The following is a 20,218-nucleotide window of genomic DNA, read 5'->3' on the forward strand; positions in this document are numbered from 1 at the left end:
CACACAAAAAATCTGCATGCTCAACACACCCAGGAGTCAGGCTTGACTTGAGTGCACATTGCTCTTCATTATCTGTCACATTTTTGACAGACTCTATGAGTAACCCAGCACCTACACTTTCTCCTCAAACTCAAGATTAAACTACCTCAGTCCTAAAAAGGAAATAGCCATGACTTATTTCCACAGAGTTGATGTTTCACTACTTCTTCTTCCAAGTCAGTGGGTCTTGAAGAATATGGAAGTTTTACTCCTAAGTTGGAGCAACACAGACCAAGGAAGGTTTGAAAAGCAGGCCAAGACTGACAGTCTTTCACTAAGGTAAAACGCATCTTGTTGCTTGCTTCAGCTTCCTCACTGCTTGAGCCACAAATGAGAGAGCAAAGACAAACATTTGGTGAAACAATGGTACTCACCCACTCACTCTCTGCTTCCCTTTCTGCCTACTTACGTTGACAGAAGTCTTTTCACTGTATGGGGGTTAAAGAGAAGCTCTTATTTTATGGAAGATGCTTTCCCCACCTCAGAAGAAGCAGTTGATGTTTAAACTAAGGCTTCCTGGTTTGTTAGTTTCACTAGAACACATACAGTGACTGAGAAATTTATGAATTTGAAATGGTAGGGTATCATCCACACTTTAAACCAATGCTCTTGTTTTCCTTGGGTCACTGAAAGAATGTGCTGCCCTTTGTACAACAGGAATAAGAAGTTAATGTGTGAAGTCTAAAAGGCTCCACTCTTCCATAAATTAATTTTAAGGGATTCTTCATCATAACTAAAGTTCTGAAAAGCGAAACAATCCAAAAGGACAGTGCAATCTAAAAATCAAATCTAAAAATCAAGCTTTAAAGTGAGAGAGAACACTCTGAAACTGTGCAGGAATTGCAATTCATTGTGTAGGGAGGCATCTGCACCTAGGTAAAACCTAGCAAACCAGTGGTAAGGCAAAACTGAATAGGCTGCTTATTGTTCTGCACCACTCTCCTGGTGAAGTGAAAGTGCAGGAAAATGAAGTCTCTCCCTCTCACAACTAAAGATAGAACAATACAAATCCCAAGGCAGCATTGACTTGTTAAACAGTTTCTGCTGGCTCTATTTTAAAGCTCTAAAGACTTTGAAGTGGAGTTGTAAACTCAATTGATTTCAAACAAAAGGCTAATGTAATCCACTTTCAGCACCAGTACCATACTGGCAGTGAATACATCCTTCTCAGTAATAGAAATTACTTATTAGGGTTTAAAGCAATTCATTTCAGTGTTTTCAAGTCACTTATGAAGTTGGATAGGAATTATCTTGGCTGAATTCAGCCACAGGGAAACAAAGCCAGTCTCTGGACCTGTTTTACTGGGGAGACAGTAAGGCCTCCAGGAACACTAGCATTAATATCTGACACATTCATGTGTCCTTTTTGTCCCAAGCTGCTTTCCAGGTATTGTAGTTTTATATGTGAATTGTTACATGCAGTCCTGGAGTGCAGCCATCTCTGAGGTGGGATGCACAGCTTTAGGTGTGAAAGGTCAGCAGGATAAATTAGGGCAGTAGCAGACACTGCATCAGCTTAAAGGACTGGGCAGCTGTCAGATTCAGACACTGGAAAATGAATGGAGAGTTTGGGAAATACTGGCCACCCTTAAAAAATTTTATAACACTTACAAGTCATGAAAATGAACCAGTTTAGGAGTTTGTGGCAACAAGATCAGAAGTCTCAAGAACAGCCAAATGGAAAAAGATCTAGGAGGGAATTGATTAGAAGAATATGGGACAGACTGGATGGAATTACCAATTGTAGAGAGTCTAAGAAAAACAGGAACAAGTGGAACATAGAACAGGTCAAAGATTTTAAACCTTTCCAATAAGTTTCACAGAATTTGGCCCCTTCTTTTGGAAAGTACATGTGATACACCAGGGAAAGTAATGACTCCAGGCAGAGTGTGAAACTAGGAAGATTTTAAGGTGGCCCTAACATAGTTTTACATATACACATTGAAGCTGCACTGCCTGTTTCACTGTGGTTTTGAGTTTCTAAACAAGAGGTAAGACATGTGTTAACAAACCCATTGAGATGGGTTGGAAAAACCTGCAGCATAATTTTTGAAGGCCAGTGCTCAGCAATGGGCATGCAGGACAATTCAAATCCAGAAGTGATTCAAACTTTCTGGGGTAACTGCAGGCCTGTTCAAGGACCAATGAATAGAATTAAGATCATTTTGTCCAGCAAGCGTATTCTGGACTAGATCTGCTATTTGGCTATCCAGGCCTCCTGGCAAAAATCTGCTATGTCATTAATGTCCAAACAGATTTGGACAAGGAGAATCTGCTTCCAAGAAGCTTCTGTAAAGCGACGACACAGCCTAAGAGGATTTTGCTATAGCTAATTATAAATATTCAAATTAATATTCCCATATTGTTGACAGTTTCCAATGTCTATCTGCTCCTGGCTTCTGCAGAATTGACTTCCACTTGAATCCAAGAGCTCTTCTTCCTGGATAATGTATCTATGCTGAATGTCTTGGAAAGCTTTACTACTTTTCTCTTCTACTTTCATACCACTTGACTTCATTCCAGACTGAAGCATTTTGAGGCTAGCTGTCTTTTCCCCAAACTATGACACTGAAGTCCTTTAACATAACAGCAATTTGAAAAATATCAGTAACAATCTGTAATTAGAGAAATTAAGTCACGTTTGATATAGAGAAAGAGAAGGGAGATCTTTAGATGCATTTCAGCCTTTCAGAATGGTTATTTAGCAGCTGGAGCCACCTTAAAAATAAAAGCTCATACAGTAAATCTCTTCCATGTCTCTAATTCAGATGAGCACAAAACCATTCTTAAAGGGCACGCCAATTCCTCCTGAGCCAGACTACATAGCAACAGCACTCTCCCTCTCAAACTAATCATTTTGTGCTAAATGAAAAATAGAAATTACTCTTTACTTCTGTCAGCAACAAAATACAGCATGCACTTCCCTATTTCATAAACAACTTCTTATCACATATGGAGCATACTTGATCTCTCCTCCTTCAGACTAGATAGGTAACAACCCTAAATCCAGAAAGTAGGCAAACCTTTTTAAATGCCAAGGGTGTCAAAGAATTCGGTGAGCATGAGACTGCCAGCAGGCAAATACATGACTAACTCCAGTTGAAATGTTATGACAAAGGTCTATTTTTCCCTTTATTCACTTCATACTTTCCGTTGTTTACTGCTGCTCATCTATAGCTAATGTTTCTTTAATTGAGCAGACTTGGGCTGCACAGATACTCAGAAGCCAAGTGTTTAGCTCATCCTGTGCTGTTAAAAGACTGCCCAACACAATACTACTCACCTTCATTACATATCCTCCAATTTTTCTAGCTGCTTTGATGCACAATGAAACAGTTAATGTTCACCTTTAAAGCTGTATCATGCCATTTGAATTAGCCATCCATTGAATGAATGAGAGGAATTCACACCTCAAGGCTTATTGTTTCAGGCTGCCTGCCAACTCAGGTGGCTATGGCTGCAGCAGTTACTGCACTCTTTAGAAGGTTTCTTCATAACCACAAAAGCTGGAAAGTTAGTTTGAAAACTTCTGGTCATAGAACATAGAGCGTAACTGTGTTACCTGTCTAGCCCCCCAAAAGCTAGTCCTTTTTAAGGAAGCCTGCCTCACTGGTTTAAAAGTCCTGTGTTTAAGCCACAGTTCTTTCGTTTTCCTCAGGACAGCATTTTTCAACATGACATCCTTCTTAGTAAGGCAAAAAAATTTCCTCACCTCCCTGAAGATGGCTTGCCTAGAGCTTCATACATTCACACTGTATGCAAGTTGTATTTTAATATACATGGCCAGGGAAGAAAGCAGTCACCTCTGCACCCCCAGAGGAGTGTGAAAGTTGGAATATTACATAAACCACAAAAATAGGCAGTGGGCCAGATACCAGAAAGGAAATCAATTCTCATTCCTAAGTACTTGCTGGTTTCCTATTGATTGTAGTGGGAAACTTCCAAGTTCCCACTCCCAGTCTCTGGGACAGCAGCAAAAATATACACACTTTCGGAGTACACCACTACAGAGGTTAATGAACCAGTGTGCCCCTGTGGCTTCACTGCACTGGCTCACACACCACTAATGTGACACTGGCATTGACCTGGAATTCACTCATGGCAGTTACAGGATTAAACAAGCAAAATCCAGAACAACAAAATCTCACATGCATTTTGCCCATGTGAAATACAATTGTCTGTCACTTGTCAAAGGAGTTTTACAGAACTAACAGCTTACAGAACTAACAGCTTACAGTATCGCTTCCTTAAAATTCACAAACATGAACCAGAGCACCACACTTCCATCCCTTCCATGACAAAACCAGGAAATTCCCCCCACCCATTATTTCAAGGGAGGAATACTTAAAACTGAAAGTGGACAAAGAGAAAGGTCAGTGGCTGGAAAGAAGCATGGATCTCAACTAGGAAAGCAACAGCTAAATTACCTAGATAACAACAGTAAATAACTTCAATAAATAGAAGTGGAAATTACTTCCAAGATGATTAAAGAGACAGCAAGTGAAGCTGACGTGAGTGTATAGATGCTGCAAGAGACAAAACAGAATTGGGATCAGCACCTCACAAAACAATTGCTCTCATGAAATTCAGGGAGTCACACTGAATAGGTAACAGAGAACTTCTTGGGTGATGCTCTGGCAGACAGGGCTTCTGTATGCCTTGACGTGTGAAGAGAGGAGTACAGAATAAATATAAGGATGTAGTTTGATCATTAAGTGGAAGGTTACCAAAATATCATGTCTATAAATGGAGTCAGACAGCTAGAGATGTTGGAAAACAAGCCATAAAAATGCCCCAGTGTCTCATTCTTATGCATATCCTATCTCCAGTGACCATCAGTAGCACTTGCCTTGGGAAAGAACTCATAAAGCCAGAGTAAGCTTACAGCAATTCTTTCCCAAATACACCCTCCTGGCTTCTGGCAATCAGCAGTTTATGGATTTAAGAAGTCAGACCATCATGTTTCATAGTCCCCAGGTTTAAGCTCTATGAATTTAACCTCTTCCTTAACCCATTTTGGCCTTCTTGACATTTCATTGCAGTGAGTTCCACAATCAATTGCACATGCCTTGTATTTAAAAAAAACCCAAAAATATGAAAATAAGACTTGTTTTAAACTTGTTGTCTGAGTTTTACTGAGTTCTCCCATATTCAGCTATAATTGATTATTCCTTGCTTACATTCTCCAGACCGTTTCTAGTTTTATGACACCCTCAGCCTCCAACCAAGATTTTTTCCAAATTAAAGAGTCCTAGTTTAATCTCTGGTCCTATGGATGTCATTCCATACCTCCGATTTTTCTGCCCATCTCTGAATTCTTCTCAGTTCTATCAAGCCTTTCTGAGTTATAGTCAGAGCTGCAGATAGGAGTTTTGAAAATGCCAGAATAAGCGTTTCTATTTTATTCTGTATTATAATTCCTAACTTTGTTATTTGGCTACCCCTGGAACTAACAAATTGAAAGAACTATCCACAATAATGCCAAAACCACTTGCTCTACATAAGAAATTAAATTACATTCTCCATTAACATATTATATTGGGATTCTCAAATCCTCAGTTGTATTTATTACTACAATACCTTTCTGATAGTCAATCTAGAATTAACCCAGACACCATGCTCAGTACCACAACATCTCTCCAGTGTTGTAAACATAGGAGAACATTCATTCCACTTCAGTAAAGTTTTTCAAGTAGAAAGCTGTTTGGGGAATAAAGCATACCATGAATTAGTCTCATATCATTGCTAGCACTTACGACATTTGACATAGAGCAGAGACAAAAAGCTGCAAAAACCATTCCCTCCATTTCTTAAAAGTCAATCTATAATGAATAGAAGCCAGAAGAAATGCCGTGTGCTCAATTCTCACTCTCGGCACTCTTGGTTTTTCCCCTTCAAGACCATGATATGGGGACATAAATCAGTAGCCTCAATTCTTCACACACACACACCTCCCAAGTTAACAGAAAAGATGAAAACCAGCTGCCTTCTAATTTGCCTCTGTTCTAAGTAAGTGATTCCCACATTTATCAATATTTCATCTAGCTATTTTTTGGCACAATCATTTTCCACATGACTTAGAAGTAGAGGGTTGACTAAGGATGGGAAGGGAGAACATAAATATAACACCTACGCAAAAGAAGAAAAAAACCCAACACGGGTGTCAGGTTTAACAGTGGGACACTTCCTCTGCAAAATTATTCATTGTCTTTAATGACTTTTTCCTTTGCGACATGACTTTAAGTCATTTTCTCATTTTGAACAACCAGAACAAGAAAAACTAATATAGATTCTTATGGAAGTAGAAGAAAGCTCCTAATTCACTAGTTCAATGTTAACCGGACAAAGATTGACCAATATTAATGCACTCTTAAAAAACAAATATACCTCAAAGGGTACTTGGAAAAGGTTGTTTTTTTCTCACCCACTGAGAGTTTCCAGGTTCTGTGCATGTAACACTGGGTTCTGAAGCAACAACTGGCTCAGGACACTTCTAAGATGCCAAATCCACAGGTTGAATACTGCTTGCCTGGATAGCGAGCGAGAGAAAATTATTTCCAAAGGCTCTTGGAAGGCAGAAACGTAGTTTAACCTCAGAACGGAATATGCACACACACTCCCTCCATAGCACAGGGAAGGTCTCTGCCAGCTCCCTGGTAACCAACTTTCTGGTTTGTTGACTAGACTGCTAGAAATCATTAGGGAAAGCAAAGCATGGCTTGGCAGTAATGCCCTGGACTCGGAAGACATGAGTTGAGCCACTCTCACTTTGTGTGAGAAGGGGTAACTACAGTGACCTTTGTCGAGGTACTTCATCTTTCCAGGACAGAGTTCCTCATCTCCTTGCTTGTAAAAGGATGGGACCTTTGTGTTTTTAAATGGAAACTTCTTAGCCCAGGAGCTGGGCCTGTTAGTGCTTGTACAGCAAAATTAACAAGTTTCTAATCTTCAGTCCACAGGGATCTTGGATCCACATCTTAAGTATCAGCTGCTACCAATGACAACATTCATCTCCTCCTTCCTGTCCCCCCAGCCCCTCTTGTCATGTTCTTACCCTTCCCTTTTTACTAACTCTAGCATTCATCCAAGCACAGGGGACGCTGGATCAGGACTGAAAATAAAATCACATTACATCCAGAAGGACCAGAATTTGGAGTTTTAATATCCTCCTCTGTTCCAAGACACAACTTTTCAAAGGTCCCTGCCTACATTCTGTCTTAGAAATACATTCTAGCTTTATGTCACAATATTCCTTAAATTCTTTGTTAAGGAGAAGACAGAGTGTGGACATAGGTCCATCATGCCAAAATCATGTCTAATCTCAAGTAAAAGCTTGTAGCATGCTTCATTAACTAATCCAAGCCTATCTTTGTGTATGGTTCAGCAGTCAGTTGATGTGCTAATATAAAATAAGTTTTCTGCAATACGCAGGATAGACAGAACTTCCTACTGCACAGTAAGTTAACAATTTGATAGTAGGATGGTAAAATTTAGATAACTGCACCTGGCCTACTGAAGTGACAATAGCAAATCCAGAGAGGCAGAAACTGTCCACATACCAGTGAGGAGAGGCAAAATTACCTCCTACTGGACTATCAGATGACCTGCCATCCTCAAAGAAATTCCAGACAAGACAGAGGTAAACCTCACAAGTTACATCAAACCAAGTTTCTCCTGCATGCATATACATTAGACAACTGCATTGCCAGAATCATAGTGTAACATTTATTTCCTGTTTGTTGGAGAAGATTTGATCTGGCAGGTAAGTATGATTTTCTCAGCTTTGTCATCTGTGTCTTTATAAAAGTCTTTAACAGTATTACCTATTTGGGATTTTAAAAATAAATACTTGTATTCAGTGCAACTTGATTCAAAAGTATTAAGGATTATTTAAAGGCAAAAGGCATCCCAATCTTATGGAAGAAGTGATCAGCCTTGAAACAAGCATACCACAATGTGCTCGTCATGCTCAGCTTTCCAGTACATTTCTCCGACATCCAAAAGATACAGGAGGCACCTTCAGTGAATTGCACTGACAGTGGACATGTCCACACACACACAACTAAACTATCAAAACGAGGGTCATGTCAGGGAGCCTTCCTGGCATGGAGTGCAACAAACCCCTGTTATAGAGCTTGTGACAATAACTCTGCTCAGGTAGACTAGGAAATTCTGTGATTCTAGCTGTACAGGAAGCTAACCTAAACCATCCTATGAGTTTCTTCTGGCATTACCCATTTAGTAACAGACTTTCATAATAGATTACAAGTGTAATTATATGATTCAACAAGTATTTTCTTCACACACAAGTGTTTGGCTGCAGAGAGCCAAGCTGACATTAACAAAGCATTAATGCAAACTCCAGAGAGAGAGCCTGAGTTACACTACTTTTGACTCCAGTCAAAAACATAATGCTCCTTTCATGTTCAAAGATAAATTACCCAGTTACTATAGAAGCAAATTGTTGTAGAAGCTCTACAAGACAGGCAGAAAGTTCAAATGCAACTATATTCCTTCTAAAAAAGGACTTGCAAGGAAAAGATGTGCTGTGGTGAGGAACACAACGCTGAATGACATTACTGCTTTTAAAAATTTATGTGATTTCACAGGCTTTAAAGTCAGGAGCACTGATCTTTTATACTCCAAACAGGTAGGCGGATATTCTACAACTACTATGTGCAGTTTTAAGAACATTCATCTTTAGGCTCACAGAACATAGCAGTAGATTAGGAGAGTAAGACATTATGATTTCCATGAGAGATCAATAGACAGAGATTGTTTATCACATCAGAAAAAAAACCCCACACATGAAGATATGATCAAAATATACCATTTTTTTCTGAGATCCAGGAAGGTTCAGAATTGGGATGATAGAGACAGCTTTGTAAACTTTAAGTTGAATGAACTGTCCAAATTTATAAACTATGAACCAGGACCCCAGACAGACTGAGAGTTCCCCAGTTTTGGGAGATGCTGTAAGAGGTCTTTATCTTACCCAGGGATAAGCATGAAAGAAGGAAAACTACTAAACTGATAACATAATGGCAGAGTCCCAGAAATGTTAGCTGGAAAGGATCTCTACATATCCCTAACCCAATATCCCACTTGAAGCAGAACTACCATCAACACCTGATCAGATCAGATGTGGTTTTGTCTAAACAAGCCTTGAATACCTCCAGAAACAGGGGTGCCACATTTCTGGGTAACCGATTCCAGTGCTGCACTACCTTCTAAAGCTTCAACGTGAACCACTCAAGCTGCAACTTGTGGACGCTGCCCTTCATTTTTCCATCTGCCACTACCGCGAAAAGCTTGGCTGTTTCATCTTGCAACTCCCTTTCAAGTAATTGTAGGCTGCTCTTTGAATGACAGCTCAGTAGCAATACTATATATGAAATCTTTGAAAATCTCCCACTAGAGCAGGAGACACTTAACAATGAAATCTCTTTGGAAAGGAGAGAGTGAGACTGAAGAGTCCAATTTTCAGTTTCCCACTAATTCACAGAATTTTATATTAAATACAATAGCACAGTATAAAACAGCATCTTTCATTAAAAGTAGAGTTTAGTTCAAAATGACATTTTTCTTCCACACTATTTAAAGAGGCATAACTTTTTCCCTGGTGTCTGTGATTCCCAGCTCTCTATCTCTCCCAAGAAGTGAAATAAGAAATTTCATTGTAGGGGGTTTTTCCCTTGAGGTAGGGATTGAAAAGGGGAAGAATTTAATAAGTGTTATCTGCTCTGTTGGCACTTGGAAGGGCTATGATTGAGAGGAAAAAAACCCCATGGAATATGTAGAAACTAATTTAATTACAAAATATAAATAGTTTCTGCAGAAACATCCTCTTTAAAATGAATTCTCTTCCAAGTTTATTGTCATCATCACAGTCTAAGTTAGATACTCAAATTTATGCTATTACAGGACATTTGTACTAGCCTGTTTCCTTAACCAAAGCAAACATACAGTCTAACTAGAATAGTATGTTTAAAGTTAGCATGTTCATGCCAAGACACTGCACTTTCACAGTTACTTGCTTTTCTTCCCTCTGCTTCTGAGCACCTTTGGGATATGTCTTCATAAAGCAGCTATTGAATCAATATACAGAAAATATTTTGCAATATGCATTCAAATTACTTTAAAGGTAAAATCTGGGGCCAAGTAATCAATTTGGGGAAAAAAATTAATCCATTTACCTCACTGAAGCCAAAACTCTTCCCTAGGTAATTCTCCCTAACTCTAAAGGTCAATGGATTCAATGAGTACATAATGTTTCCAGTTCAAACTACTTGTGTTCATAGATGAAAACAGGCTAATGATCAGATCCAGATTGGGTGCAACTCCAATGACTCCATATGGTCTCAAACACTTGGAGAAGAATAGTCATGGTAATGATAAACACCAGCTGATCCATCCAAAATATGAATCTGCTCATGTCTGAGTGAGAGTTGTCTAAACCTGGCCATTCTCATAAAAATCAGCATTTCCATACTGCCCCAGTCTTCTATGCACTGAAGCCAAGCTGCTAAAGAAGCACAAAGAGGTTTTCTAACTTCTTTCTACATAAATTTCTCTTCTTGTTAGCTTGCTTATTCAACCTGTAGTAAAAAGTTCAAGTCTAAGGATTGCTGCAGTTTTATTTAAATAAAGTTGTTTTTTTTTTTTAATGTATCAGAATTTAGACAGACGTGACTGGTATGCTTTTAATCTTAAAATATGTTCTATACAGCTATAACTTAAGGGGTTTGTGCTTATTTTCAGAGTACACTTAGCTAAGAAAAATCTGCAGAATAGCAGTTTTGAGAAGAAAAATGGAAGGAAGAACTCCAACACCACAATATTTGTAACATGAAACAGCTTTTTTTCTAACCAGAGCTTAACTCTGCTTTTCAAAGGGAAAAACATCAGTTATGAAAAGGTGATACTTGGTGAATTTCCCAAAGGATATAGGATGATTAGGGCAGTGGGCAACATGAAATACTAAGTGTACTGTGCTACACTCACACTGAACTCACTTTTAAGTAAATGGTTCAGTTGCACCTTTTTATTAAAGGAAAATAAACACAGACATGAAGGAACATGCATATTTGAATCCCACATTGGTATAAAGTTGTGTTTGCTTCAGTAAAGGCAAGTAGGGGGTGGGGGTGTCTATTTCTTTTTTGAAAACCACTTGAATGCACTTTTTAACAATTACAAAAGTCAAAGTAAAAATGAGTGGAGAGGGCATGTAAAATGCAGAAAGCAGGCACTGGAAGGAAGCAGCAGTCTGTCAAGCCAATTATTTGTCTAAGCCCTTGTTTTCCCCTCACCACCTTTTTCCCAAATCCAACTAATAGGGAAAAACATCAAACAACCAACAGCCAGTATCCTCATTGGAAGATTGGTATCTTCTATAGAGTTCAGCTGCAATAGTATTCATGTTCCTTTAAGCCTCTGTTTGAACAATGTCACTATGGAAACAGATCTGTGATGCCCTGCACCTTATCAGGCCTTCTCCATTTAAATTCTTTTCTTGTGTTTTCAACAAAGCCATTCACTGAACCTCAACTAATCCAAGATTCTGTTAGGGGTGAGGTTTTTGGTTGGTGGAGGGGGGGGGGGGGGGGGGGGGGGGGGGGCGGGGGCGGGGGGGGTTGTTTTGTTTTTGTTTTTTTTTTTCCTTCACTACCCTGTCTCTTCCAAAAGGTTCTCTCCCCCACTAATGCCATCTGACAAATTTTGTTTGACTCGCACCTCTTCAGTTCCTAGCTCAGAAATATTATGGCTGTATTTATTGCCAAACAGATTCTATAGTTTTTATTCTCCACCCCCACCCCCCCAAATTTTCAATGAAAATTCCACTCATTCAACAGCAACTTTTTCATTTTGGTTTTAGCTGCTAGGAATCTGCCTGCATCTACATCAGATGTGCCTGTAAGTTCTCTCTAGAGAATTCCTAGGTTAGAGGTATAAAGGGTTACATCTCCGTAATACCAACAGTTTATCAGTTCCAGATGCATATGGAATCCCAAATCCTGTGTTTACAAATTCCAAATATTAGAATACTTTTGGGGAACAGAGAACAGGAGGGGAGCTGGGAAGCTTCAAGGTTACTTTACACAAATGAAAGAGGGCAAATCTGGGTTTGCCCTCACTGCATCCAAATCTGGTGCACAGGCAAGAGGCATGGCAGTGCTCTTGCAAACTAAGCAAGTGCTATAGCCTCTGCAGTAGTAAGTAAAATGCATACTATAATTCTCCACCTAAGTAGATACGAGCCAAACATTATTTAACCTTTGATTTTTTCTAATACTGCCCATAACTGTAATTTAAAGCAAGGCTACAAGAGACATCTTTAAGGGAAGTTTCTGGTACTTTCCAGTGTGGGGGGAGGTGGAGTCTTATCAGTTTGCATGAGAGTTTTGTGAAGAGGAGAATGGGAGTCATAAAACAATTTTATTTTATTTGCTTCCTACCTTTGATATTCTGGGTTGGCTGAGGAGGCAGAAGATATGGCAACACAGTAGCCTAAGACATGTTGTGGCTGTCAGAGGTCCCAAGGTAGACCAGTATAAGTACAAAGGCAATTGCAATTAACTATCCAAATGATTCTCACAATGAAGAACTAATGAAAACCTCCTTATGACTTCCACTGGGACAAGGCAACTCTATGTATGTTGATGTTTTAAGAAAAGGTGAAACTGGAAGAAAGCATACAACTCAAACATTCCCCTTTTATACATTTAACTGCATTATTTCTATGCTTTTGTTAAGCAAGCTGTCTGATGGAGGCAGGAACAGCACAGTTTACAAGCAATACTCACTGGTGTTCAGTTAGTATTTCAAATGGAAAGAAGGAGGACTCTTAGGAACCTCATAGCAAACCAGTTTCTTTCATGTTGTTGCTACTGCAAATTTATATTTTCTTTACTCTTATCATAATATACCACCTAACAGCTTTTGTGAGGTGTAAAACATGACACATCATAGTAATGGATTTAGAGTGATATTTTCCCTGATACTTGCATAGCTTGTTTTGGTTTACTGAGGAACAAGTTTGAGATACGGCCAAGGAAAGGACCTGCATACCTAAATAAGCCTTACATGTTCAAGTCCTTCAATCCAAAAAGGTAATCAAATTCACATTTTTTCCATGCATCTAATCATGAAACAGCAGCCTTGTTTCCTGTTTCCACACATATCAGGAACTTGCTGTTCTATTTCAGTCCATGCTCAGGAGAACCATAGCAAAGCAGGTAAGCTCCCTGCTCCCAAATGCAGCATTGCCTCCCTGGAGAGTCATGACAAATGCATGACAAAACCAACGTAGTTCATAGAGAACACATTTTTTCGGAGAGTTCCTCAGATACTTTATGCTAAATTTCACTGATGTTCAACAGAACATAGATACTTCTGAAAAATGCTACCTACACAAAGCAAAAAAGGTAGACACCAAATAATACACATTCCAGCTTCATCACTAGTGCACTAGCAGGAATTTTTTTAATCTTTTATTTATTTATTTTTAGGAACTACTAGACTTGGCACAAAATAAAATGTTACTTTCTGTTACCCCTCATGTTCTCAAACTAATCATTCTCATAAGTCATCTCTGGCAGCTACTACTCTGCATCATCATCTCTTGCCATTGAAAGACTAAACACACTGCTGATTTTCAGGGACTTAAAAGCTGGAATATAAAATGAGAAACTAGGAAGTGCCGTGCTAATTTAATTTCTTGCCACAGCTCACCTTTCACTGGGTAAGATCAGGGCATTTCCAGGGACCCTGTGCATAAGGCCAGCATGCCTCCAACCTTCTCTTGCACAGATGGCAAAGGAGCACAGCAAGAGGTCAACTGTACCTTTCAAGGGGAACAGTTTTACACCCAAAGCTGCAGTTTTGCAACCTAATTGGGTTAACTTCCATATGTACATACTGGTTCATTTTGTTTCTCACTCTAAACATCCCTCTGCTGGGTTTTAGCCCCACTCTTGATATCATAGTGTTAACAGATATCAAACAAACAAAATCTAACAGAAAAATACTTAAATAAAACAATTCTGAGTAACAAGGGGCTTGGATAACCAGAGACATAATCATGGGTGCAAAATGAACAGTGAATGGATTTAGGTTAGAAATCAGAAGAATGGTTCCAATATGGCAGAGGAACAGCTTCCCGCTAACTAAAGAAAGAAGCCTAATTCTACTTGAAGATCAGAGTATGAAAGAGGCTGTATGGCACAGCTATTGTAAATAAGGCTGGAGAGGCCCCCCTGGACCATTGGGTCTCATCCCCTGCAAGGATAGTACTGGAGTTGGATACTTCTGTGTACCATGTTACACTTTCATCATCTCATGCAGTCCCCTCTGAAATTACTGAAAGTTGTGCTTACATTTCTGAGGGCAGATCTGGGCAATTTGCCTTTAGCCTCATACCACTGAATATACTTCCCTTTCTGCCTCCCTGCCCACAACTTTAAGAATTAAGCTGGGAACATAAATCTCTATTTCAGATTTCCTTGGTTTAGGCAGACTAAGCCAAGACGCTCCCTGCCCTTCTCAAACATCTATAGCAATGAACCCATTTTGGAGTACTTTCTTCTCCTATGGAAAACACTAGCCAATGACATTGATATGTATTTTCTCTCCATGTTAATTAGATTTTGTAATCCAAACTAGAGTAAGACTTTGGTTGCTTCTGTATTCTTCAGGCTGCTGTGGGTCCTCAGAAGACAACCGAAGTGGTGAAATGAATTTGGAACACTGGTTTTCCTCGAAAGCTGTCTCACAGAAAGCTTTAGTGATTCTTCCACTAGAGATTGCTCACCAGACAGTTGCCATTAATTACTGCATGGGAACATTTGGCCAGATATACAAAAGACACAAATCACGTATTAGGGATTTAGTTGGTTTAGAACTACGGCAGAAGGAGCTTGCTTTCTCCCGTTGTGTCTTGTATGCATCATTTCAAATTCCTATGACATTTTTACTGGCCTGGCTGTAGACAGAAGCAGGTAGGACTCAGTGCTGAAGCTGATGAAGGACAGGTCACAAAATGAATTTAAGTGAAGTAAATAAGTGGAGCTTTGCCAAAACCATGAGCCTTTCCCTACTACACTGCACACTACCAACCTAGAGGCTGCAGCAAGTTTAAACCCACCATTAAACTTGAGTCTAAATGGAAGCCTCTATTTCATGGTCTAGAAGAAAATTAATTTGATGATTAAGAGAAAAACAGAGTTACAGCCTTGTTGGCACAAGCAGTAGTAGAACCAGCTGCCAGTCCTCTTGGAATGAGGAGGCATATTGCAATAAGAACCACATTTTCTGTAAGAAATCTCAGAGAACATTACTAACAAGTTGTCTCTAACATCTCAGATTTATAGCATGGCCTGGCTCAGAACCACTGCAATTTCAGAGCTTCCTCACAACAAAAACTGTTATTAAAGTTTGAAACTCTGGCCAAGGCTTTTACTCCTACAGCAGTTTATTATCTCCCTCTCTCCTAGTGCTAAAAGTGCAACAGTACAATGGTGTTCCTAGGTTATATGTTAAAACATGTGCAATAAGTGTTCAGAGCTACAGCATCCACCTTCCAATAAAGCACTTTCTGCAAGCCACTGGGGGCATGTGGGGTCCTGAGGTCAGCAAAACACATCATCTCGTTCCATCTCTAGCTCTTCTGACATTAAGGGAGATCAACAGATAAGAAACGAAGAGAATTGTGCCCTAGCATGTCCATAGGTAGAATCATGCATTTATGTGGATGTTGTATGAAACAGTAATGCAATGAAGGTGAAAGAAAAAAATTCAGGGAATCTTCCATCTCATTCCTTGTAAGTTATGATGCACAAAATGTATATACACTACTGTGTGCACAGAGAACAGCTCATCTAGACACAGTTGAACTGGTTGTAAAATGAGTTAGTGATGGTGAAACAGCAGAGCTTGCAAATTCCACCAAGAAAGTAAGCTAATTTTCAGTTTATTAGGATATGGACTTCCCACTGAGTCCTGCTCCCTTCCCTTCAGAAAAATGAAACATTTTTCTAGGAGTGAAAGAACTCAGATCCAAAGGAAGAACTGCATTGTGATACTCTTGTCTCCCAGCTGATTCCTCTGCCCAACAAGTCTTCACTTTATACATTGATATATGGAAGAAATCCCCTTGTAAGGAAAAGGAGATTAGAGGTTAATCTCTGCTTTAACAATAAAAATGAGAAGCCACTTCACAAACCATTTCAGTCTCATGGGTTAAATTGAACCAGCTGTACATGTGGCCATTGTGCAAACAAAACAGTGTGTTACTAAAGAGAAGCTATTTCTTGGCGGCACAGAAAAGTGGATAGGACACTACAATGTTGTCACAAAGGGACAGTTCAGTCATTTATTCTGACCCGCTGGATACTGTCAGCAATACAGTTTAACCCTTTCACACCTATATAGAGATCGATCAGTGCTGCCTGGGTGAAGCACAAAATACAGGAAGACAATTCCTAAACAGTGGTGTCTCAAGAGTTTCTAACAGCTGCTGCCTCCTGCATTGACTGAACTCAAGTCTCTGAATTAAGTCCTGTGAAATCCAGTATTTGCCCCAAGAAACATGTCTGGGATTATCCCATAGATTCCACATGCACAGGATACATGCAGCTTCAAAAGACAGCTCCCTGCTGACAGAAGGAGGAGCAGGTATTACAGGGCTTTTAAGTCTCTGCAAGCAATATAGATATCATATCCGTTTACTGTATTACTCTATAGACTCCAATAAATCTACAGAATTCAGCTTACCACAAGGCTACTGTTTTTCAGAGCGACTGACCCAATGACTGGTATTTATTTGCTGAGACAAGCTCCATAAAAAAAAAAAGAAAAAGAAAAAGAAAGAAAGAAAAGTCCACACTATTCCCCCTCATCACCACAAAGACAACATCTTGTTGCCAATCTGCCTGCCAGGAAAACATCTGGAAACAATATCAATACCACAATCTATAGGCATCCCTCCAATGCATTAATCAGGTCATCAGAGTTCAATAACTGACAGCATCTTTAAGAACTGGAAAGGATAAAGCTGTGGTAATAAGGCACAGTCAAGGACAGTCCCCAGGGTGTAGTTAGTTCTTCCTCTCCTTTGTTTTTTTCCTTTTTTCTTTAAAAAACATACAGCATTAGCATTTTTCCCCCCAGTGTTTGGGTTTAAATTTACCGTTTCAGAGAGCTTCAAAGTGCAAGCAAGGCCTCTCAGTTTGACGCACACACACGTAATGGAAAATGTCTACTGCCTCACTGAATCAAATGCAAGTCCTCTCGCACATGAGCCAGGAAAAGTCACAGACTTCTGCCTTGACGGTAGAGTTATCATATAAACCCTTAAAAGGGCATTGAAAAAGTCTGGAGAGAATTAAATGGGGCATGACAATGATTTGGAGATTGGGAAAAAATATAGTTAAAAATATAAATATATACATATATGTTTGTTGTAGCCAAAAAATGTACAAAGTTCAGTTTAAGATGGTTACAAGGTTTCTTATCACACAGGGCAGAAGTACTTTCATAGGGGGACTAGCAGTACTAGATGCTAAAGTTATCTCAGAGAAAGACATACCAAAACCCAGGGGCTGGAAACTGAAGCTGCAGAATTCTAAATTTAAGTTCCTTTTTTCTAAAGCATAAGAAAAGGTAACAAATCAGAAAAATGAAAAAAAGTGTTGTATGCAATTTTGGTCTTCTATCTTTCTTTCTCAAATGAAAAAACAGGTGGTTTTCTAGGAGATATGTTTTAACAACACAAATTACTATGTTATAAGACCAATGAAAAGACATCTACTTCTGAAAAACAGGGAATAAAAGCAGAAGCACAGCAAATCTCTCTTGATTAAAGAAACAAACCACAACTGTTCAGTTTTATCAGCTCAGTACAGCTCTCCATTAAAAAAAAAAAATAATAAAAAAAAAATCACTGCACTCAAAGTAAGCAGCTGTTCATTATCTTGGACAAAACTCTTTGGGGGCAGTGACAAGGTCTTCCTCAGTGTTTACGCAGCAGCTGGCATAACACAACTCAAAGTTAATTGTGGTACTATGTAACTCCGTAATACAAAAGGGAACAGTCAACCCTTGTTCTGAATTTAAGTTAACCAGAGGTCTTCAACGTAACAGCATCAAGTCCTGACACTGAACCTAAGCTCAGGTTTTGTATTCACAAGTTGAGATTCAGTATTTGTCAAACAATTCAAAGTTTTTATTTTTCTAGTAAGTTCATTTTTTAATTTCCAGAAGTCTGTCTCCTGTAAGCCTGGAAACTTTGCAGAGCAATTCTCTTATAAAGTGTGTTCACATTCTCTCATTTGAAGATGGAAAACAGTGAATAACTTCGTCATCTGGAAGGGGCAAGGTACAGGGAGTGTATGTAATAAGTTTAAAGGGTGATTTTTAATCTCATTTATTTTTCAGGTTACAAACTTCCAAAGGTAGCTAGTAATAGCTTCATTTGCAGTTTATAAGCATCTAAAAATCTTCTTGGTCTGCAGATGGGGTGGAATAGCTGTGGATAGTAAGTCAGAGTTAACCTCTGCAAACTGTTTTTACATTGAGTCTCTCATTGTGGAAGAAATTAAAATTTTGGCTTGTCACTAAATTAATTACATAATTTTGAGCTAATTAATCCAGTTGAACTAAGAGAACTAATGTTAATGCAAGTACAGGGCAAAATCTTACATTAGAGACTCACAGAGAATTGGGCTAAAAAATTCACCCAAAAATAATTGTCCGATGAGCTCTAGAAATTCTATATGAAGCATGCAGTTTAAAAGTACGAACTTAAATACTTGATAATACCTAAACATTCTCATGGGTACACTTGCATTTATAAGTCACTTTTCTGTTTGCTTTTTTTTTCCCAGTACATTAAGCTAAATCTAGATTAAGCCTACATTATAGGTAACGCAAGTATATTCACTCACAAGTTTTATTCAGTGAATTACTAAACTGATTTTAGTTAGAATAAGAAAACTTTGCATTCAGACATAGCATCAGAAGATTCACCTTGCTTACCTTTTTTCAGGCCTTAAAGAAGTCCTTTTGAACTCTTTCCCTCTGATACTTCTTTGTAAAGTGTTTTGAAACCTAGTGATGAAAGTAGTAAGAACTATATATTTGACCATACCATTTTGTGCTGGTTTTGGCTGGGGTAGAGTTAATTTTCTTCATAGTAGCTGGTATGGGACTATGGTTTGGATTTGTGCTGAGAGCAGTTTTGATAATAGAGATGCTTTTGTTACTGCTGAGCAGTGTTTACACAGAGTCAAAACCTTTTCTGCTTCTCACCCCACCCCACCAGCAAGTAGGCTGGGGGTGCACAAGAAGCTGGGAGGGGACACAGCTGGGACAGCTGACCCCAAATGACCCAAGGGATATTCCAGACCATATGACGTCATGCTCAGCATATAAAGCTGGAGGAAGAAGGAGGAAGGGGGGGACATTTGGAGTGACGGTGATTGTCTTCCTGAGTAACCATTAGGCATGATGGAGCCCTGCTTTCCTGGAGATGGCTGAACACCTGCCTGCCAATGGGAAGTGGGAATGAATTCCTTGTTTTGCTTTGCTTGCGTGCATGGCTTTTGCTTTACCTATTAAACTGTCTTTATCTCAGCCCACAAGTTCTCTCTTTTACCCTTCTGATTCTCTCCCCCATTCAAATTGGGGGGACTGAGCAAGCGGCTGTGTGGTGCTTAATTGCTGGCTGGGATTAAACCATGACACATTTGAAAAACATTCTAGTAGAAATCCTGCAAATAATTCACATTAATGAATGGATTTTACAGTTAGAAAAATGTAAATTAATATGCTGTTGAAATTATCAATACCTAAGTATCAGACAAGTGAAGTCTGGCTGAAGTAGCTACATAAACCTACCAGTCTAACTGTAAAGTAGAAAATGATATCTAGATAACAAGCAAAATCCTTCTGAAGCCTGGCACTGAGAACAATTCCACAGCTAAATACCTCCATAGAAGCCAATGATCACAAAAGATCCTGACAGCCACTGAAGTTTCATTTGATAAGATATCACTCAAGAGAATGGATTAGTCAGATACAGGACTGTAAAAAGTCTTCTGTATTGTGAAGTCCAGTTCCTCTTTATGACAGGCAACTCTTTCACTTAACATCATTTCACTTGCACATGTTACGATGAAGT

General features: G+C 39.1%; 1 protein-coding gene across 4 annotated transcripts in view; it reads right to left on the reverse strand.

Moving 5' to 3' along the window:
• Positions 1-20,218, reverse strand: part of MYLK (myosin light chain kinase) — a 225,222-nt gene that overhangs the window by 191,384 nt on the left and 13,620 nt on the right. The gene's annotated exons all lie outside the window — the stretch shown is intronic.

Source organism: Aquila chrysaetos, chromosome 6 (assembly GCF_900496995.4).
Source record: "Aquila chrysaetos chrysaetos chromosome 6, bAquChr1.4, whole genome shotgun sequence".
NCBI classification, from domain to species: domain Eukaryota; kingdom Metazoa; phylum Chordata; class Aves; order Accipitriformes; family Accipitridae; genus Aquila; species Aquila chrysaetos.